Source organism: Lutra lutra, chromosome 10, assembly GCF_902655055.1.
Source record: "Lutra lutra chromosome 10, mLutLut1.2, whole genome shotgun sequence".
In the NCBI taxonomy this organism is placed as follows: Eukaryota; Metazoa; Chordata; class Mammalia; order Carnivora; family Mustelidae; genus Lutra; species Lutra lutra.
In genome coordinates, this window is record NC_062287.1 from 62,635,603 (window position 1) to 62,658,909 (window position 23,307).

The following is a 23,307-nucleotide window of genomic DNA, read 5'->3' on the forward strand; positions in this document are numbered from 1 at the left end:
ATGATCTAAGGGTCCTGGGATTGAGTCCCGAATTGGGCTCTCTGCTTGGCAGGGGGCCTGCTTCCTCCTCTCTCTCTCTCTGCCTGCCTCTCCGCCTACTTGTGATTTCTCTCTGTCAAATAAATAAATAAAATCTTATAAATAAATAAATAAAATTACTGGAGCTGCACTACAATAGACAAACTCGAATCTGGAGTGGGAAGATCAGAGAACAATCTCATACAAATAACACGTGCTGGTTGAAGTGATACAGACCAGGACAAAACACTAATAAGTGAATTGGTTACTTGGCTGCCATAATGATCTAAAAGAGGTATGTTGGGATCCCTGGGTAGCTCAGTCAGATAAGCGTCTGCCTTTGGCTCAGGTCGTGATCCCAGGGTCCAGGATCAAGTCCTGCATTGGGCTTCCCTGCTCAGCTGAAAGCCTGCTTCTCCCACTGCGTGCTGCTCTTCCTGATTGCTCAGTCTCAATCTCTCTCTCTGACAAATGAATGAGTAAAATCTTAAATAAACAAACAAACAGTAAGATCTATTTCAGTAACAGGAGGAAAAATAAGAAAATGTAAACAGAAAATTTGGACACTAGAGAAGTCTTGGCCTGAAGAAGAAGGACAAAAGAAGATATGGCTGAGAAAATGAGCTTTTTTTTTTAAGATTCCTAAGTCACTTCTCCCCTTTCCTTGAAGACTTTCACCCCTTGATCACTGTCACTTTTCCCAACACACAACCCCTGTTAGAGATCTTAGGTATTCTAATTTTCACATAAAATGAAATACTCAACTACTCTGCATTCTCAGAATTCCTTGATCCTCATTCCTCTAGTGATCTCAGCCATCTGCACCATGGTCATTTCTTTAATATTCCCATTACCAGTAGTTGCCATTCCTACTGCAAATTCTGAAGCCACAGAATCCTCAGAACAATAATGTGATTAATGTTTTAAGGCACTAAGTGAATAAATCACTGAACAAATAACTGAGAAGCTGAGAGAATTATATTCCTATTCATTCCACCAAAATAGATGCTGATGGGACTTGTCCCACTACCAAAGTTGCTATCTCTCTCTCTCAAAACAAACAAAATCCCAAACATACTGTCTCTCCTGCTATGGAGGGAGAGGGAATAGATGGCCAGGAAGCTTCTGAAGAAAAAAAAGTTATTTTTTTTACTCAACGTTCATTATATTTATTTTACTAAATAGTGTGGTTCAAAAAAACACAATAAATTGGAAAACTTTTACTTAAAACTAGTTCAACAAGATGGATGGGGCTGATGCCATCCCATTCCCCTTCTTTGTATATATATGGAGCTGGAGCCATATCTGACAGCAAGCACTCATGTTTACTTTGACTTTCCTTCGAACATGAATGAACTTCTCTGAACAAAAGAGACAAATGAATTTTACAAGATACCGGCACTTTCTGTTCCCAGTTTTAAAAATAAGCCAAGTGAAAAATATTTAATAAAAGTAATGGGAACAAGGAGGAGTCAAGATGGCGGAGGAGTAACAGGCTGATATGACATCAGGTAGCAGAAGATCAGCTAGATAGTTTATCAAACCGTTCCAAACACCTACAAACCCAATAGGAGATCAAAGAGAAGAAGAGCAGCAATTCTAGAAACAGAAAATTGACCACTTTCTGAAAGGTAGGACATGCAGAGAAGTGAATCCAAAGCAACGGGAAGATAGACCGCGGTGGGGGCTGGGGGGGCGGTGGCTCCCAGCAAGCAGAGGAGCAACAGAGCACAAAATCTAAACTTTTAAAAGTCTGCTCCACTGAGGGACATCACTCGAGAGGCTAAACGGGGCAGGAGCCCTCACGGGGACAGCGTGGTCTCAGGTCCTGAGGGGTCACCAAGGATCAGAGGTGTCTGAGTATTACAGAGCTCACAGGTATTAGAGCAGGGAAGCCGACTACAGAGACAGAGCTGAGAAGTGAGCTTTCAGCTTGGGATTACCTTAAACTATGATCCATGGCACACTCAGACCACCCCCTCTTTAAGCAGGGACCCCGCAAGTGGCAGATCCGGGGAGACCTCCCTGGAAGAGCAGCAGTGATCTGCTGATTTTGGAGACTCCAGGCAGGGCTGGATGCCAGAGACAGAGATGCTTGGTCTCAGGTCAGGTGAGCTTGGCGCACAGCTGGAGGCCAGGGAGATGGGAGTGATTGAGCGCTTTTCTCTGAGGGCACACTGAGGAGTGGGGCCCCAAGCTCTCGGCTCCTTCAGGCCGGATATTGGGAAGCTGCCATTTTCATTCCTGTCCTCCAGAACTCTACGGGAAGCATTCAGGGAACAAAAGCTCCGGAGAGTGAAGCGGAGCAGATTACTTAGCCTGGCCACTGGCAAGGGCGGTGCAATTCCACCTCGTGCAGAGACACTTGAGAATCACTACAACAGGCCCCTCCCCCAGAAGATCAGCAAGAAATCCTGCCAAGACCATGCTCACTTATCAAGGAGAACAGTGGAATTCCAGAGGAGGAGAAAGCAAAGCATGGCATTCATGGCTTTCTCTCCATGATTCTTTAGTCTTGAAAAGTTAATTTTTTTTTAATTTTATTTTTTACTTATTCTAATTTTTTTAACTTTTACTCTTTCTTCTTTTAACATTTCTTAGCTAGTTTTTCTTAACGATACCTTTGATTTAAAAAAACCTTTTTGCGGGCGCCTGGGTGGCTCAGTGGGTTAAGCCGCTGCCTTCGGCTCAGGTCATGATCTCAGGGTCCTGGGATCGAGTCCCGCATCGGGCTCTCTGCTCAGCAGGGAGCCTGCTTCCCTTCCTCTCTCTCTGCCTGCCTCTCTGTCTACTTGTGATCTCTCTCTCTGTCAAATAAATAAATAAAATCTTTAAAAAAATAAAAAATAAAAAAATAAAAAAACCTTTTTGAACCTTCATTTTTATAGTCATATTTTATCCTTCGTTGTATCTAACTTTGTTTTTTGTATACACATAGGGTTTTTCCTTCTAAAAAATTTTGGGATACAACTTCTTCTAATAGATCAAAATATACCCTAAATCTAGCACAGGGCTTTATTCTAGTCTCCTGCCTGAGCAAATTCTCTCCACTTTCTTTTTCTTTTATTTTTTTTAAAGATTTTATTTACTTATTTGACAGAGAGAAATCACAAGTAGGCAGAGAGGCAGGCAGAGAGAGAGAGGAGGAAGCAGGCTCCCCGCTGAGCAGAGAGCCTGATGTGGGGCTTGATCCCAGGACCCTGGGATCATGACCTGAGCTGAAGGCAAAGGCTTTAACCCACTGAGCCACCCAGGCGCCCCTCTACTTTTTTTTTCTTTCTTTTCCCAACCAACTTAACTTATCAAGTGCTTTTTTAGAATTTTTTTTAATTTTCATCTTTACAGTCATATTCCATCCCTTCATCATGTTTACCCTTATTTTTGTTTATATATATATATATATATATATATATATATATATATATATAGTTTCTCTTTCTTTAAAATTTTGGGAGATAGTTTCTTCTAGGAGACCAGAGTACTCCCAAAATTAAGTGAGTGGCTCTGTTTTATTCACCAGTCTAATAATATCTATATATATTTTTTGAACTTGTTAACCCCCTTTCTTCTCCCCATGATTTCGGGTCTCTTCTGATTTGGTCAACTCACATTTTTCTGGGGTCTTTGTCACCCTTTCAGTATTTTATTCTCTCCTTCATATATTCTTATCTGGATAAAATGACAAGGCAGAAAAACTCACCACAAAAAAGAAGAACAAGAGGCAGTACTGAAGGCTAGGGACCTAATCAATACAGACATTGGTAATATGTCAGATCTAGAGTTCAGAATGACAATTCTCAAGGTGCTAGCCGGTCTCAAAAAAAGCATGGAATATATTAGAGAAACCCTGTCTGAAGAAATAAAAGAACTAAAATCTAACCAAGCTGAAATTTAAAAAGCTGTTAATGAGATGCAATAAAAAATGGAGGCTCTTACTGCTAGGATAAATGAGGCAGAAGAGATAATTAGTGATTTAGAAGACCAAATGACAGAGAATAAAGAAGCTGAGCAAAAGAGAGATAAACAAGTATTGGATCATGAGGGGAGAATTCAAGAGATAAGTGATACCATAAGATGAAACAACATTAGAATAACTGGGATTCCAGAAGAAGAAGAAAGAGAGAGTGGAGCAGAAGGTATATTGGAGAGAATTATTGGAGAGAATTTGCCTAATACAGCAAAGGGAAGAGCATCAAAATCCAAGAGGCACAGAGAACCCCCTTCAAAATCAATAAGAATAGGTACACACCCCATCATCTAATAGTAAAACTTACAAGTCTTAGTGACAAAGAGAAAATCCTGAAAGCAGCTGTAACATACAATGGTAGAAATATTAGATTGGCAGAAGATCTATCCACAGAGACCTGGCAGGCCAGAAAAGACTGGCATGATATATTCAGAGCACTAAATGAGAAAAACATGGAGCCAAGAATACTATATCCAGCTAGGCTATCATTGAAAATAGAAAGAGAGATAAAAAGCTTCCAGGACAAACAAAAACTGAAAGAATTTGTATACACAAAACCAGCTCTACGGGAAATATTGAAAGGTGTCCTCTAAGTAAAGAGAGAGCCTAAAAGTAGTAGACCAGAAAGAACAGAGACACTATACAGTAACAGTCACTTTACAGGCAATACAATGGCATGAAATTCATATCTCTCAATAGTTACCCTGAATGTAAGTGGGTTAAATGCCCCAACCAAAAGACACAGGGTATCAGAATGGATAAAAAAACAAAATCCATCAATATGCTGTCTACAAGAAACTCATTTTAGACCCAAAGACAACTCTAGATTTAAAGTGAGGGGGTGGAAAACAATTTACCAGGCTAATGGAAATCAAAAGAAAGCTGGGGTGGCAATCCTGATATCAGATCAATTGATTTTAAGCCTAAGACTATAATAAGAAATGAAGAAGGGCACTATATCATACTCAAAGGGTCTGTCCAACAAGAAGATCTAACAATTTTAAATATCTATGCCCCTAACATGGGAGCAGCCAACTATATAAACCAATTAATAACAAAATCAAAGAAACACATCAACAATAATATAGGGGACTTTAACACCCCCCTCGCTGAAATGGACAGATCATCCAAGGGAAAGATAAACAAGGAAATAAAGGCCTTAAGTGACACACGGTGGGGGGGGGGCGCCTGGGTGGCTCAGTGGGTTAAAACCTCTGCCTTTGGCTCAGGTCATGATCCCAGGGTTCTGGGATCAAGCCCCACTTCAGGCTCTCTACTCAGCAGGGAGCCTGCTTCCCCACCTCTCTCTCTCTCTCTCTCTCTTTCTCTCTCTGCCTGCCTCTCCACCTACTTGTGATCTCTGTCTGTCAAATAAATAAATAAAATCTTAAAAAAAAAAAAAAAGTAAATGACACACTGGACCAGAGGGACATCACAGATATATTCAGAACATTCCATCCCAAAGCAACAGAATACACATTCTTCTCTAGTGCACATGGAACATTCTCCAGAATAGATCACATCCTGGGTCACAAATCAGGTCTCAACCATTATCAAAAGATTGGGATCATCCCCTGCATATTTTCAGACCACAATGCTCTGAAGCTAGAACTCAATCACAAGAGAAAATTTGGAAAGAACCCAAATACATGGAGACTAAACAGCATCCTTCTAAAGAATGAATGGGCCAGTCAGGAAATTAAAGAAGAATTGAAAAAATTCGTGGAAACAAATGATAATGAAAACACAATGGTTCAAGATCTGTGGGACACAGCAAAGGCAGTCCTCAGAGGGAAATATATAGCGATACAAGCCTTTCTCAAGAAACAAGAAAGGTCTCAAATACACAACCTAACCCTACACCTAAAGGAGCTAGAGTAAGAACAACAAAGGAAGCCTAAACCCAGCAGAAGAGAAATAATAAAGATCAGAGCAGAAATCAATGAAATAGAAACCAAAAAAAAAAAAAAAAAAAAAACAGTAAAACAAATCAATGAAACTAGGAGCTGGTTCTTTGAAAGAATTAATAAGATTGATAAATCCCTGGCCAGACTTACCAAAAAGAAAAGAGAAAGGACCCAAATAAATAAAATCATGAATGAAAGAGGAGAGATCACAACCAACACCAAAAAAATACAAACAACTATAAGAACATATTATGAGCAACTATACGCCAGCAAATTTGACAATCTGGAAGAAATGGATGCATTCCTAGAGACGTATAAACTACCACAACTTAACCAGGAAGAAATAGAAAACCTGAATAGACCCATAACCAGTAAGGAGATTGAAGCAATCATCAAAAATCTCCCAAAAAACAACATCCCAGGGCCAGACGGCTTCTCAGGGGAATTCTACCAAACATTTAAAGAAGGATTAATTCCTATTCTCCTGAAACTGTTCTAAAAAAGTAGAAATGGAAGGAAAACTTCCAAACTCATTTTATGAGGCCAGCATTATCTTTTTTTTTTAAGATTTTATTTATTTATTTGACAGAGAGAAATCACAAGTAGGCAGAGAGGCAGGCAGAGAGAGAGGAGGAAGCAGGCTCCCCGCTGAGCAGAAAGCCCAATGTGGGACTCGAACCCAGGACCTGGGATCATGACCTGAGCCGAAGGCAGCGGCTTAACCCACTGAGCCACCCAGGCACCCCGAGGCCAGCATTATCTTGATCCCAAAACCAGACAAAGACCCCATCAAAAAAGAGAATTACTGACCAATATCCTTGACAAACACAGATGCGAAAATTCTCACCAAAATACTAGCCAATAGGATCCAACAGTACATTAAGAGGATTACTCACCACAACCAAGTGGGATTTATTCCTGGGTTGCAAGGTTGGTTCAACATCCATAAATCAATCAATGTGATACAAGACATTAATAAAAGAAAGAACAAGAACCATATGATACTCTCAATAGATGCTGAAAAAGCATTTGACAAAGTACAGCATCCTTTCTTGATCAAAACTCTTCAAAGTGTAGGGATAGAAGGTACATACCTCAATATCATCAAAGCCATCCATGAAAAACCCACAGTGAATATCATTCTCAATGGAGAAAACCTGAGAGCTTTTCCACTAAGGTCAGGAACACGGCAGGGATGTCCATTATCACCACTGCTATTCAACATAGTACTAGAAGTCCTAGCCTCACCAATCAGACAACAAGAAGCAATAAAAGGCATCCAAATCAGCAAAGAAGAAGTCAAACTCTCACTCTTTGCAGATAATATGATACTTTAGGTGGAAAACCCAAAAGACTCCACTCCAAATCTGCTAGAACTTGTACAGGAATTCAGTAAAGTGTCAGGATATAAAATCAATGCACAGAAGTCAGTTGCATTTCTGTACACCAACAAGACAGAAGAAAGAGAAATTAAGGATTCAGTCCCACTTACAATTGCACCCAAAACCATAAGATACCTAGGAACAAACCTAACCAAAGAGGCAAAGAATCTGTACTCAGAAAACTATAAAGTACTCATGAATGAAATTGAGGAAGACACAAAGAAATGGAAAAATGTTCCATGCTCATAGATTGAAAGAACAAATTTGTGAAAATGTCTATGCTACCTAAAGCAATCTACATGTTTAATGCAATCCCTATCAAAATCCCATCCACTTTTTTCAACGAAAGAACAAATAATCCTAAAATTTATATGGAACCAGAAAAGACCTCAAATAGTCAGAGGAATGTTGAAAAAGAAAGCCAAAGTTGGTGGCATCACACTTCCGGACTTCAAGCTCTATAACAAAGCTGTCATCATCAAGACAGTATGGTACTGGCACAAAAACAGACACATAGATCAATGGAACAGAATAGAGAGCCCAGAAATAGACCCTCAACTCTATGGTCAACTAATCTTCAACAAAGCAGGAAAGAATGTCTAATGGAAAAAAGACAGTCTCTTCAACAAATGCTGTTGGAAAAATTGGACAGCCACATGCAGAAAAATGAAACTGGACCATTTCCTTACACCATTCACAAAAATAGACTCAAAATGGGTGAAGGACTTCAATGTGAGACAGGAATCCATCAGAATCCTTGAGGAGAACACAGGCAACAACCTCTTCGACCTCAGCCACAGCAACTTCTTCCTAGGAACATTGCCAAAGGCAAGGGAAGCAAGGGCAAAAATGAACTATTGGGACTTCGTCAAGATCAAAAGCTTTTGCACAGCAAAGGAAACAGTCAACAAAACCAAAAGACAACTGACAGAATGGGAGAAGATATTTGCAAATGACATATCAGATAAAGGGCTAGTATCCAAAATCTATAAAGAACTTAGCAAACTCAGCACCCAAAGAACAAAATAATCCAATCAAGAAATGGGCAGAGGACATGAACAGATATTTCTGCAAAGAAGACATCCAGATGGCCAACAGACACATGAAAAAGTGCTCACCATCACTCGACATCAGGGAAATACAAATCAAAACCACAATGAGATACCACCTCACACCAGTCAGAATGGCTAAAATTGACAAACCAGGAAATGACAGATGCTGGCGAGGTTGCAGAGAAAGGGGAACCTTCCTACACTGCTGGTGGGAATGCAAGTTGGTGCAACTACTCTGGAAAATAGCATGGAGGTTCCTCAAAATGTTGAAAATAGGGTGACCCTATGACCCAGCAATTGTACTACTGGTATTTACCCTAAAGATACAAATGTAGTGATCCAAAGGGGCACATGCACCTGAATGTTTATAGCAGCAATGTCCACAATAGCCAAACTGTGGAAAGAACCTAGATGTCCATCAACAGATGAATGCCTAAAGAAGAGGTGGTATGTATATACAATGGAATACTATGCAGCCATCAAAAGAAATGAAATCTTGCCATTTGCGATGATGTGGATGGAACTAGAGGGTGTTATGCTTAGCAAAATAAGCCAATCAGAGAAAGACAATTATCATATGATCTCCCTGATATGAGGAAGTTGGGAGGCAATGTGGGAAGTTTGGGTGGTAGGAAGGGAATAAATGAAACAAGGTGGGATTGGGAGGGAAACAAACGGTGAAAGACTCTTAATCTCACAAAACAAACTGAGGGTTGCCAGGCGGAGGGGGTATGGAGAGTGTGGTTGGATTATGGACATTGCAGAAGGTATGTGCTATGGTGAGTGCTGTGAAGTGTAAACCTGGTGATTGACAGACCTGTATCCCTGGAGCTAATAATACATTATATGTTAATTTAAAAATTTTTAAAAATTTTTTAAAAAGTAACTGGAACAAAGGTTTAAGAATTCAACCATTAGTTCTAGTCACTTACACTCAATGTAAACAGACAGCATCAAACAAGTAAAACAAACAAAAGTTTAACTGGGGTTAATGTAAAAGGAAATCCAAGTTACTACATGTGTAAAAAAGAAGTCCAAGTTTCCACAACTGGAGAAAAAAATGGCCATTTGAATCCAACTTAAAGATATGCCAAAAGGGACACCTGGGAGGCTCAGCAGTTGAGTCTGCCTTCGGCCCAGGTCATGATCCCAGGGTGCTGGGATCAAGCCCTGCATGGGGCTCCCTGCTCAGCAGGTAGCCTGCTTCTCCTTCTCCTACTCTGCCTGTTTGTGTTCCCTCTCTTTCTGTGCCTCTCTCTGTCAAATAAATGAAATCCTTTTAAAAAAAAAAGAAAAAAGATATGCCAAAAATGCACACTAAATCTTGTGTACCTACATAGCAGAGTAACATCTAAAAGCTCTGTAAGAGTGTGGGGAGCACTTGGGTGGCTAAGTTATTAAGTGTCTGCCTTTGGCTCATGTCATGATTCCAGGGTCCTGGGATCGAGCCCCACATCAATCTTGCTCAGTGGGAAGCCTGCTTCTCCATCTCCCATTCCCCCTGCTTGTATGCCCTCTCTGGCTGTCTTTCTCTCTCTCTCTCTCCCTGCACCCCCCACGCCCTCAAATAAATAAATAAAATCTCTTTTTGAAAAAAAAGGGTGTGAGGAAAGCAAAAGATGCTTCTGATTCTTCAGTATCTTATTAAACAAAGCAAAAGATGCTTCTGACTCTTCAGTATCTTATTAAACAAAACAAAGTGATTTACAAAGAAAAGTACCAAATGATACTTTTTTAAATTTTTATTTTTTTAATTTCTTTTCAGTGTTCCAGAATTCATTGTTTATGCACCACATCCAGTGCTCCATACAATATGTGCCCTCCATAATACCTACCACCAGGCTCACCCAACCTCCCACTCCCCGTCCCTTCAAAACCTTCAGATTGTTTTTCAAATTCCACAGTCTCTCATGGTTCACCTCCCCCTCCAACTTCCTCCAACTCCCTTCTCATCTCTATCTCCCCATGTCCTCTGTGTTATTCCTTATGCTCCATAAATAAGTGAAACCATATAATTGACTCTCTCTGCTTGACTTATTTCACTCAGCATAATTTCTTCCAGTCCCGTCCATGCTGATACAAAACTTGGGTATTCATCCTTTCTGATGGAGGCATAATACTCCATAGTATATATGGACCACATCTTCCTTATCCATTCATCTGTTGAAGGGCATTTTAGTTCTTTCCACAGTTTGGTGACTGTGGCCATTGCTGCTATGAACATTGGGGTACAGATGGCCCTTCTTTTCACTACATCTGTGTCCTTGGGTAAATACCCAGTAGTGCAATTGCAGGGTCATAGGGAAGCTCTATTTTTAATTTCTTGAGGAATCGCCACACTGTTTTCCAAAGTGCCTGCAACAATTTGCATTCCCACCAACAGTGTAAGAGGGTTCCCCTTTCTCCACATCCTCTCCAACATATGTTGTTTACTGTCTTATTAATTTTGGTCATTCTAACTGGTGTAAGGTGATATCTCAATGGGGTTTTGATTTGAATCTCCCTGATGGCTAGTGATGATGAACATTTTTTCATGTGTCTGATAGCCATTTGTATGTGTTCATTGGAGAAGTGTCTGTTCATGTCTTCTGCCCTTTTTTTGATATGATTATCTGTTTTGTGTGTGTTGAGTTTGAGGAATTCTTTATAGATCCTGGATATCAATCCTTTGTCTGTATTGTCATTTGTGAATATCTTCTCCCATTCCGTGGGTTGCCCCTTTGTTTTTTTGACTGTTTCCTTTGCTGTGCAGAAGCTTTTGACCTTGATGAAGTCCCAAAAATTCATTTTTGCTTTTGTTTCCTTTGCCTTTGGAGACATACCCTGAAAGAAGTTGCTGTGGCCGATGTTGAAGAAGTTACTGCCTATGTTCTTCTCTAGGATTCTGAGGGATTCCTGCCTCACGTTGAGGTCTTATATCCATTTCGAGTTTATCTTTGTGTATGGTGTAAGAGAATGGTAGAGTTTCTTTCTTCTACACATAGTTGTCCAATTTTCCCAGTACCATTTATTGAAGAGGCCGTCTTTTTTCCACTGTATATTTTTTCCTGCTTTGTCGAAGATTATTTGACCGTAAAGCTGAGGGTCCATATCTGGGCTCTCTACTCTGTTCCACTGGTCTATGTGTCTGTTTTCAAATGATACTTTAAAATAAATAGCTCATCATTTTGATGAATATATACATGAGGAGTCCACTTCCTGGGGACTTAGCTATCCAAAAGTGACCTACCACTACCCAGAGGTGCAGCAGCACATTCACATAAATAAAACAGTGTGGCTTCACTAGCTTCGGCTTCTGTAAATGGCTCCAGGCAAATGAGCTTACTCGGGGTTGGCTCTGGATCTAGGCTCCTATCCAGGAGCTCATCAACTTCTATGGGTTTATCTACAGAGGCCATAACTCTGGATGATGCTGTATTCCTCTGGTCAACAGGAGAAATAGGGTTCCCACTGAGGAATGCAAGAAATGGAAAGGCTGTGTACTCGATAAGCTACTTATCTGTTTTGGGTTTAGATTTTCTTCCCTCTTCTGAAACTGGCTGAACTACATTTTTCTTGGTAGTTTCTAATCCTTTATTCTCAGAATCAACCAGGAGAACTAGGTCTATGCTAAACTGTCTTCCTGACAGCATGGCTTGGAAGTCCTCTAAGCTGCAATCCATACTGTCAAGGTAATCCAACAGCTCAACCTTTCCCAGAAGATTGATGTTATCATTTAAAATGGAGTCCATTATGGTCGCAGGATCTTTTGTGGTGAGACTAGATGAGCCATTTACCTGGACAGCACTAGACATAAAAGGACTGGTACCATCACTGCCTGAACTTAGGGATTCTCTAGCTGGACTCTGAATGACAGGTACATACTCATCTTCATTGTCATCTTCAACAATGACAATATCAGGGTATTAGCTACAGTTGGAGGGATCAGATATAACATCCTCATTAGTTTCTGGTATAACTGGGATATTTTCTTCATCTGCATTATCATCAGTTACATCATAAATAATGATGTCATTGAAATCCATTCCCTTGCCTTTAAACTTCAGTCCTACTGTGTGGAACTTTACGATGGTGATTATCAGCTGGTTCTTTGACTATATGCTGAAACAGATTCATTTTGGGGGCTCTATTAGTGTATAGAAGTAGTGGCCTTTTATGTTTTAAACTCACAAGTTGGTTATTCTGAACCAAAGTAACAATAAACTGGAAAATCTTTCAAATAACTTGTTTCTGTTGTGCTTGTTTTGCTCGTAATTCTTACACTTCTTTCCAAAGGGACTAATTCTCAGTTTTTAATTCAGAAAGCCTAGACTCAATAGTTTCTTGTTTTATTCGAAACTTCTAAGCACTGCTAATAATTTTTGTTAAATCTTCCTGATGAATCTTATTTTCTTCCTAGTTTTGAAGAAGAAATCTTCCTTTTAATGTTCTCCAACAAGTCATCCTGGCCTTGTTTGAAGTAAGGATGCTGAAATTCAACAGGACCATCTCGTTCCTGCTTTACAGTTCCAGAGTCAATATGCACAACTTTACGGAAACCATACATATTCAATCGCCTCACAAAGCTTGCCATATTATTGTGCTTGAAATATTGGGGAAGAATTTATTTTGAAATTCTTTTGAACTCGTTGGTATAGGTTTCCTCCACAAGTGTCCACAGCTTGCTGAGGAAAGCTGACACATTCAAACTCTGCTTCTTTGTTAAGGCGACTCAGGAATTCCAAAATCTACACCCGAACATGGCGGCTGCAGTGGCAGCAGCCTAAAGAAAAAATCTGGGGCATACACCCCAAAATAATAATGAAATATATTTGGGGCATACACCCCAAAATAATAATGAAAATAATGTATAGAATAGTGTCTTTAGTTGCAAGTAACAGAGACCGACTATGTGTGTTAAACTAGAAGGAAAAATACTGAAATAATGGTCATTCTTGTCCTGCAGCCAGCACCACAGACCAAAATCCTATAGACTGGGTGTGATGAGAACATCACTGCCATTTAGCACTAGATGGCGCACCTACTCTGCCAACGCCATCAGTCCAGGCCCGGCTGCGGGAGCTTGATTCACTGAGGCTGCAAACTTGGATTTGGTACTTCTGCTGCTGCTGAAAGAAAAAGAAGGAAATTGTGTGCTGACAAACACTACATCAGTGAGGTGATCAGGGTTAACAGCAGTAGGGGCGCTTGTGTGGCTCAGTCCGTCAGGTGCCTGCCTTTGGTTCAGGTTATGATACCAGGCTCCTGGGAATGAGCCCCACAATGCTGGCTCCCTGCTCAGTGGGGATCCTGCTTCTCCATCTCCCTCTGCAGCTCCCCCTGCTTGCGCTCTCTCTTCTCTGTCAAATAAATAAGCAAAATCTTAAAAAAAAAAAAAAAAGGTTAACAGCAATAATGATGTCACATTGATAGTATGTATGTTCCCTTGAGATGATGTGTTGGAAAGAGCACTTTATCTTTGTGATCTTTCTTCCTTACCCAAGAAGCCTCGGTCTAATATGAGAAAAACATCAAATTCTAATATGCGGGCTTCCTACAAAATATAAGACCAGTACTCCTTAAAACTGTAACTGTCATCAGAAACAAGTCTGAGAAATTGTCAGAGCAAGGAGGAGCCTAAGGAGGCATGACAGCCAAATGTAATGTGGCTTCCTGGGTGGGAATCCTGGATCAGAAAACAGAAAAGAGAAGAAAAGGGAAAGAAAAAAAAAACACACACACACACACACAGGGGTGCCTGGGTAGCTCAGTCAATGAAGCATCTGCCTTAGACTCAGGTCATGATCTCTGGATCCTGCAATCAAATCCTGGATCAGGCACCCAGCTCAGCAGGGAGTCTGCTTCTCCCTCTGCTCCCTCAACACCCTGCCCCACCCTGATCCTGCTCTCTTGCTCTCCCTCACTCAAATAAATAAAGTCTTAAAAAAGAAAAAAAACACAAGGATGTCCAAATAAATTATGATTTTAGTTAATAATGGGTGGTCAGTTGCATGGGGATTGAACTCTTCATTTAAGTTCAGGTCATGTCTTTGGGGTCTCATGGTCATAGGATTGAGCCCCACATGAGGCTTTGCACTCAGTGTGGAGTCTGCTTGGGATTGTCGCTCTCCCATCGTCACTGTCCCTCCCCCCGTTCTCTCTGTCTCTAAAATAATTATTAAATGAATAAAATCTTAAAAGAAAATATTGGGGAATAATGTTGATTTTCCTAATTATAACAAATATAATTATAATGTAAGATGTCAATAATAGGGGGAAGTGGGTATATGAGGACTCAGGGTACTTCTCAGTTTTTCAGTAAGTCTAAAATGACTCTACAAAATAAAGTCTATTTTTAAAAAAGAAAAGAAATTGTTTGCTGTCCTTACATTTTCATCTCACTAGTTCCTAATTCAAACACTAGACTGAGAGTATCTGATTGATTGAGTCCAAGTTACATGCTATACCTTATCTGCAATGAAGAAAAAGAAAGTCAATTTCAAATGGATTCAGTTTGTTTGGAGGATACAGGCTTTAACTAGTCCAAGACTGCCAGATGACTATATATATGGAAAGGGTACTTAAATGATCAGAAGCCAAAAATTGACAAATGTTCATTACACATGGCCTATGACACCAAACCACCCCCACTAACGTCTCGACTACCTATAGATTCAGACTGACCAGTGTAACTCATAATCTACATAACACAATACTCTGAGGACCGGTAGGACACAGGATGTTGAGGCAAGATATACAATAGCATCTCACAGAGAATGCTTCAGTTGGGCATTAGGATATTCTCATCTGATTGTGTTACTAATGTATTCCCTACTGCTAGTACAGTATCTGCCACATATTAGATCATCAATAAAAATTTGCTAAATAATGTGTGGTCTAGGAAACCTATTGGCTCAAGTAAGTTTACTCTGTATTTTTTTTCTTAAATAAATGCAGATAGTTTTTAATTCAGAACATCTGGATGTCATGATGCTACATGGAAAAGGAGTTTGCAACAAATGATTGCGTGCATCTCAAGGATCAAGTCCCAGAAACCTTCATGTAATTTACCTTTATACTGAAAGTCACATATTGAGAGAAACCTTACAAGGTTTTTCCCTTAAAAAACATCTGGACCTTTAATAAAGTGACTGCAACCTGAAAATTACCCTGTTCGGTTACACAGCAGAGTCAGTGCTTCAGTGGATCTCTGAAGACAAATGGTCAGAACCATCAAATCTATAAGGTGTGAGAGAAAGACTGGTCCTTCTCTTTCCTATTTTGTGCCTTTTCCATTTCTCGGCTCTTTAATTGGCTGTAGAACATGTTTGAGACTAATTTACTGGCAATACTTACAAGTTAAAATTTTGATTTTGCCTAGCAACTTTAATATGACTTATATAAAGCTCAGTCTCATCACAATTCATAGCACACACCCTATCCCCAGTCTTAGAAAATATCATCCATAATTCTGCAATAACTTACTAATGGCCCTCTGAACATTGAGTGAATAGCAGTGATAGAAAGAGAAAGTGATTTGAGCTTGGGGCTTAGCTTCATCAGGTTTTCGTTTCCAAATATTGGGGGATGATAATCTCTATCTTATAGTGTTTTGTGGGGATGAGTGAGAAGATATTTATAATTTGCTTAAGACAGATAGTGGGCACAGAAGAAGTCAGCAAAAAATCGTCTACTTTTCCTATTGTTTTAGCTTGTTTAACTCGTCCTCTAGATTTAAAGCTCTGTTCCAGGGAGGCTCTCCCTGATTTACTAGATTGAGCTCTTCCTCTGGGGCTCAACCCTGGACCCTTTCCTTTTTGTATTTTCTCTTTTTCTCTTTCCTTCTGCAACGTTGTCCTCACCCATAACCTCAACTGTCACTTACCCAGAATTAACACAAATTTTACACCGCTGGCCCGAGACACCTCGAGGCTCCAGACACCTCTATCTATATGTCTACTTGATAATGCTTCTTGGACGGCACAAAGTATTTCATCCTCAACAAGCCAAAACTGAACTCATGGCCTTCCGCGAGACGTTTTACTTGGATGCAAAACAGAAGCAATGAGTGAGTGCATCAACCAGTGAAAACCCATGCTTTCTACAAACCGTTATCTTTTCAAAGTTCTGCCATGATTTTTGGTTCTCCACAAATGGGGTGGTGGTGGCACCGAGAAGGTGAGGAAGATGTTGGCCCATTCTCCCGGATAGGATGGGGGAAGCTAAGCCTGTTTGACAGGCCATTCTCCCTGCCCCTCACCCTCACCTCTACCCTGACCAAGGCCCCCAACCACGCATTCCTGGCACTGGGGGTGGACGCCAGTCTCCGGGGTGGGCGGGGTCTGGAGCAGGGGGCGGGACTGGGAGAAGCCCCCAGCCAGGACCGCGGACTGGAGCCGCGGGGGCTGCTGGGGGCTCCTTCCAGGGCCGGTGCGCGTGCGTGCGTCGGGGCCGCGCCTTGGCTTTTCCGAGACGCCGGTAGGCGGGCGGCGTGTAAGGGCCGGGTGTGGCCACGGCTTTCTGGCTGTGGCGTGACTACCCACGCCGGCTTCCTCCGCCCGCGACGCCCGCGGCCCCCGCGGGTCCTGGCGGAACGGCCGCCCGGCTGTGACTGAACAGAGCCCCTGCTGGGAGCGGTGCCCGCAGGTATCACCGGGTCAGCGGGCGGTGAGGACGCGGATGTGGGGAATGGGAAATCCCGCCGGGGTGCGTTGCCTGGCTCGCAGCTGGGCGGCTTCCGGCTCGGCGCTCCGCAGTCTCTGGGGGGCCACCTGGCGGGGGGCTCGGGAGCGGGGCGGGCGCGGGCTGCCGAAGGAAGTCAGGGCGCGGGAGAGCAGCCATCGACAGCGTTTAGCCGGCCCCTCTTCCATTCGGTGACGGGGCTTCAGCCTCCAGGCGCTCGACCTGGGCCCAGTGGCTTCGTCAGTGGGTTAGGGAATAACTGGTATTGATCCGTCTCGGACATAAGAAGGCTGGATCGATCAGCTGGAAAAGAAAATGGAGAAGACGTCCTTCCCAGCTTGCTTTCTTTCCTTACCGTTCCTACCAGTCCTCGAAACAGTAAAACTTCGCGGCATCTTTCTTATTTTCAGACGCTTCCTTTGCAGACTGTTTTCTGCGCCCCTTAACTGCGCCAGTCTCGACAGGCTCTTTTTACCACAAGCTGCCTCTCCGCGGTTTGGTGTGAACGACCCCGTGTGCCCACAGATACTGCCGGCGCACAGTTGGCACGTGTGCAGTTTCCTCAGCTGCTTTAGAGCGCTTGAACCTGTGTCACGTGGGTGGTTATTGCTCCGGATTCCTGTCACGCGCGCCTTCTGAGCCCTGCCTTCCCGCGGTCCTGGCTCCCACTCTCAGCTCTTCGTTGGGACTGCCACCATCGTCCCGAAGGGCGTCCTCAGTACTTCAGAGGTTAAACTTGAACCGTTCTTGACTTCGTTTATTCCAGTGTGCGTCGCTCACCTCACAGACCACTGAAGCTTCTCACAGTCACAGCCATTCCTTGGACCTTCTATCATCCAGACTGTCCCTTTTTGAAATCCTCCTCAGAGATGTCCTCCTGAACATCTCTGTCCTCCTAGTACTATAATTACTGATACCGAATGAGGTATTAATTTATATTTAAGGTATAAATTCCCAGTATATTTTCTTGTTTTTTCTCACCTTGAGTTGAATGTTTAATTCATTTCATTCTTGTTTAAATATGGTTGTAAGGCTTTGACATTGCCTAACGGTGGAACTTAAGCTGTGCTCTATGGATTTTGATGTCCAATGTTTTTATTGGTTTTTATTTGAGTTGTACTTTGATGCAAAGTTTAAGTTTCAAATTAGTTGGGGATATTTTTTACTTGTGTTAAATTCTAGGTTTCATTCTGATAGTAAGTGTGGTCGGTAGCACTGGTAGATACTTTTATTTGAGTTTTTTTGTAAGTGATATAGTAACTTTTGTAAATATTTTCATAGCTGCTGGAATAGAAGCTGTATTGTCGTGTTTTATATATCACTGTGCAAATTTCATGTATACCATATTATTACTTAATTTTAGTTTATGTATTTAGGATTTAGAAAGTTGCCTTAGTCTGTCCCATTTCCCCGGGGGTGGGGGAGAGTGTTGATTTCATCTTTTGTTTTCTGAGGATTTTGCAATAAATACATTCCAGTTATGTTATTGGTACATTTAACAAGTCCTATTTGATTATAAGTTGTACCTTCATTCATTTAAAGTTTCCTTTTCATCTACTTTCATGCATTTGTGCTTTTAAATCATTATATGCCTGCATAATTGTTTATTATTTTTTTAAGATTTTATTTATTTATGTGACAGAGAGAGAGATCACAAGTAGACCGAGAGGCTGGCAGAGAGAAAAGGGGAAGCAGACTCCCTGCCGAGCAGAGAGCCAAATGTGGGGCTCCATCCCATCCCAGGATGCTGGAATCATGACCTGTGCTGAAGGCAGAGCCTTTAACCCACTGAGCCACCCAGGCGCCCCTGTTTATTATGTTTTAAATCATCCCTCTTATTTTCCTCTTTCCAGTTCTTTTGTTTTGGATGTCTTTTGAGTGTTTATACAGTGAAATTATTTATCCAGTACATTTACTGTTATAGTGGATATCATTGTTACTATTTCTTGCTTTAATTTTTTAAGTTTCTGTGCTTCCTTGGTGTTTCATTTTATTTTTATCATTTGCCTGTGAGCTTTTTTCCCTTCTTTCTCCCTTGATAGTAATTTAAAAAGTGGGCATATGGTTTATTCTTTGGTAGGACCCCATGATACCTCTGTAGCACTTTGAAACTTCTTTTTTCTTTTTTCTTTTTTAATGAACCATGCTTTCCATAAGCTTAGAGAAGGTTTGTGTTGGATCTCAAAATCTTCCTTCACTTGATACACTTAGTTCTATGTCTGGTGGAGATATAATGGGGGTACTAATGAGTGTATAAATGGTGCCAATATATCTGTACAAGATGGCGAATGGAGAGAAACAGTTTTTAAGAAACTGTAGAAAACAATTTTAATTTGTTTTTCACCATAAGATTTTGTTCTCCCTTATCTCAGCATTTTGGAAGAGACTTTTAGATTTGTCTCTCATATCACTGGTTCAATGAAGTATCCCTTTTTGTTCTTTACTCCTTCCAATCAAGATTGCCTGTCTCTCTTTTTTTTTTTTTTTAAGATCTTATTTATCTACTTGACAGAGAGAGAAAGATCACAAGTAGGCAGAGAGAGGGGGAAGTAGGTTCCCCTCCAAGCAGAGAGCCCGGCATGGGGCTTGATCCCAGAACCCTGAGATCATGACCCGAGCTGAAGGCAGAGGCTTAACCCACTGAGCCACCGAGCTGCCCCAAGATTGCCTGTCTCTTAATCCATTTTAGAATTTACCTTAATCTCATCCTATTTTACTAAATGGCTCCCTAATTCTGTTTCATAAATTTACCACACATCCTTTTGAATCTCTATACATCAGACAAGTGTCTTTTAATTTTTTTAATAAAAATTTTATTTTACAACAATTTCAGACTTAAAGAAAAATTGAGAGTATAGTACAAAGAGTTCCCATATACCACATACCCATTTCCCCTATTAGTAACAAATCAGTATGTTAATTATATCTATTAATTAGATCCATTAACTGAAGTCCATACTTAAATCATACTTCTTTAATTTTTGCCTAATGTCCTTTTTCTGATTCAGCATCCCACTCAGGATGTCATATTACATTTAGTTGTTATATCGCCTTAGGGTCGACTTTGCTGTGACAGTTTCTGAGACTTGTTTTTAATGACCTTTATAGTTTTGGGGAGTACTGGTCAGGTATACTGTAGGAAACCCATCTATTAGAATTTGTTAGAATTTCTCATGATTAGACTGGGGTTATAGGTTTGGGGAAGGCAAATCTTTCTACCACATCGTCTCAGAGGGACATACTGTAACATGACCTGTCATTATGGATGTTAACTTTGATCACGTGGCTGAAGTATATTTTTTAGGTTTCTCCACTATAAATTTATTCTTTTTCCTTCTTCCCATATTTACTCTGGAAGGGATTCACTATGCAGAGCCCAATCTCAAGGAATGGAGAGTTACACTCCTCCTCCTGGAGGGCTGAGTATCTACACAAATTATTTGGAATTCTGCATGAGAGATTGGTCTGTTTTTCCCCCACTTATTTATTGATTGAGTCAGTCATGTATATTAGTGTAGCTTATGGATATTAATTTTATAGTTTCAGTTATTGCTCATATTGTTTCAGCTTTGGCCATTGATAGCTCTTTCCTTTTGCTCCTGTTTACCTTGTACATTCCCCAGTAAATGGTTTTTGAGCTCTTATCTATTTTCAAGCACTTCATGATGCTCCAAGCCCACCGTGTGTGTGTGTGTGTGTGTGTGTGTGTGTGTGTTTGAGAGAGAGACGGCAGAAGTCGGAGAGGGACAGAGGGAGAGGCAGAGGGAGAAGGACCCCCCCCCCCCCACCGCCAAACCAGGAACCTGGTGTGGAGCTCTATTCTAGGACCCAGAGATCATGACCTGAGCCAAATGCAGACACTTAACCAACTGAACCACCGAGGCATCCCCATCTTGTGTATTTCTTGCTCCAGTTCTAGAATAAGTCATTTCTCCATGGAGCCACGGTTCCTTGTATTGAAGAATGGTATTAAAATTTGAGATCTGGGAGACCTTTGACCCCCTTTACCCATTTCTCCCACCTACCATTCTTCTCTAGCAACCACCAGGTTGTTCTCTGAACTTCTATTTTTGTTCGTTTTTAAGATTACACATATAAGAGAAATCAGACTTTTTTTTTCTTTCTCTGACTTTATTTCACATCATAATTCCCTTAAAGTACATCCATGTTGTTGCAAATGGTAAGATTTTATTCTTTTTATAGCTGAATAATATTCCTCTGTGTGTGTGTGTGTGTGTAAATAAATTCCTTTATCCATTCATCTATTGATGGACATTTAGGTTGTTTCCATATCTTGGCTATTGTAAACAGTGCTGCAGTGAACATGAAGGTGTGTATATCTTTCCCAGTTAGTGTTTTCATTTTCTTTGGATAAATACCCAGAAGTGGAGTTGCTGGATATAGGGTAGTTCTGTTTTACTGTTTTAAGGAACCTCCACACTGTTCCAGAGTGGTTGCACCAATTGACACCACCATCAACAGTGTACAAGGGTTCCTTTTTCTCCATATCCTCAGCAACACTTGTTATGTTTTGTCTTTTTCATAATAATCATTCTTGCAGGTGTGGGGTGATGCCTTATTGTGGTTTTGATTTGGTTTTGCCTGATGATCAGTGATGTTGAGCATATTTTATGTATCTGTTGGCCATCTGTATGTTTTCTTTGGAAAAATGTTCAAATGTCTTCTCTGGAAAAATATTAAAATCTTCTGCCTATTTTAAAATCAGATTTCTTTTTTGTTATTAAGTTGTAGGAGTTCTTTATATATTTTGGGTATTAATCTCTTACCAGATATGATTTGCAAATATATCTGCAAATCAGTCAATGCGATACACAACATTAAGAAAATGAAAAATAAAATCACATAATTTCAATAGATGCAGAAAAATGATTTGACAAAATTCAACATCCATTTATGATTTAAAAAAAACTCAATAAAATGGATATTGATTACATATTATCTGCCAAGAAGTGGATGAGTGTTCTTTTAATCCCTATAATTCAATCAGACAGGTATTTTTATATCCATGTTAACAGTTGAGAAAACTCAGGTTTGGTTAGATAATTTGCTTAAGTTCGTATATGTAGTAACTAGTACAGCTGGGATTTAACCTCATGTCAGTATGACTCCCAAGTATGTACTCTTAGTCACTATGTATCCTCTATAGCAGGGTTTCTTTACTTTGGAATTACTGACACTTTGGGCTGGATAATTCTCCATTGTAGAGCACTGTCTTGTGCATTGTAAGATGTTTAGCAGGATCGCTGGGCTTCTCTCAATGGGTGCCTTTAAGACCCCCCAGTTGTGACAGCTGAAACTGTCTCCAGACATTGTCAGATTTCCTCAGTATCAAATTGCTCATGAAAACCCCTCGCTTAGAGAAGCGTGATAAAATGAACGCTGAAAATTGAATTGCATCCATACTTGGAGAATTGTAAATTGGGTAAAAAGCTGTATCTGAACTTCCCTGATTGTAATGACTCTTATAATTTGACAAGCTCTTTGGGGAAAAATGAGTGCTCTGTTCAGAGTTGTTAAAAGAGATACTGGCTCAAGGGCACCTGGGTGGCTCAGTGGGTTAAAGCCTCTACCTTCGGCTCAGGTCATGATCCCAGGGTCCTGGGATCGAGTCCCACATCGGGTTTCCTCGTCTCTCTCTGCCTGCCTCTTTGCCTACTTGTGATCTCTGTCAAATAAGTGAATAAAATCTTTAAAAAAAAAAGATACTGGCTCTTTTGGGAAGGCTTTTCAGTCCATATGCTTTTTGCACAACCTCTGTGGATCTCTTGACTTGGCTATACCCTATAAGGACTCCCACTGAAGAACAATGCCAGTTACTCTGCTAGCAAGCTGTATTTTCTCTTCAGTGGCCTTCTGAATGAATTAGTACCAAATATGGCCCGTGTAGTCTTCTGAGCCTAAATGTTTAGTTGAGCCTATAACTTCCGTAGTGAACATTGCAGACTGGCCCATAGTGAGTCCTAACAAATGAAAACTCCTAATCATTATAATCTTGGAATGTACTTTTTTTTAATTGAAGTAAAATTAGCATACAATATTAGTTTCAGGTATACAACATATTCTACAGTTCTATACAGTACTTAAAATGCTCACCACTATAAGTGTTGTTACCATCTGTCATCATAGGTTATTACAGTTTACTACCTATATTCCTTATGCTGTACTTCTCATCACTGTGACTAATTTTGTAACTGAAATTTGTACTTCTTAATTCCCTTTATTTTTCATATCCTCCCACTCACCTCTACTCTGGCAACCACCATATTTAAGAGTCTTTTTGGTTTGTTTGTTCATTTGTT

General features: G+C 40.7%; 1 protein-coding gene and 1 pseudogene across 3 annotated transcripts in view; one reads left to right on the forward strand and one right to left on the reverse strand.

Moving 5' to 3' along the window:
• Positions 1-11,532: 11,532 nt before the first annotated feature.
• LOC125079778 (heat shock factor protein 2-like) lies at positions 11,533-17,823 on the reverse strand (annotated as a pseudogene).
• The window catches only part of ZNF215 (zinc finger protein 215), a 32,109-nt gene continuing 25,562 nt past the window's right edge, over positions 16,761-23,307 (forward strand). For all 3 annotated transcript variants that reach the window (XM_047692797.1, XM_047692796.1, XM_047692793.1), the window contains exon 1: positions 16,761-16,951. The gene's annotated coding sequence lies outside the window, so the exon portion shown is untranslated. The remainder of the gene's footprint in view (positions 16,952-23,307) is intronic.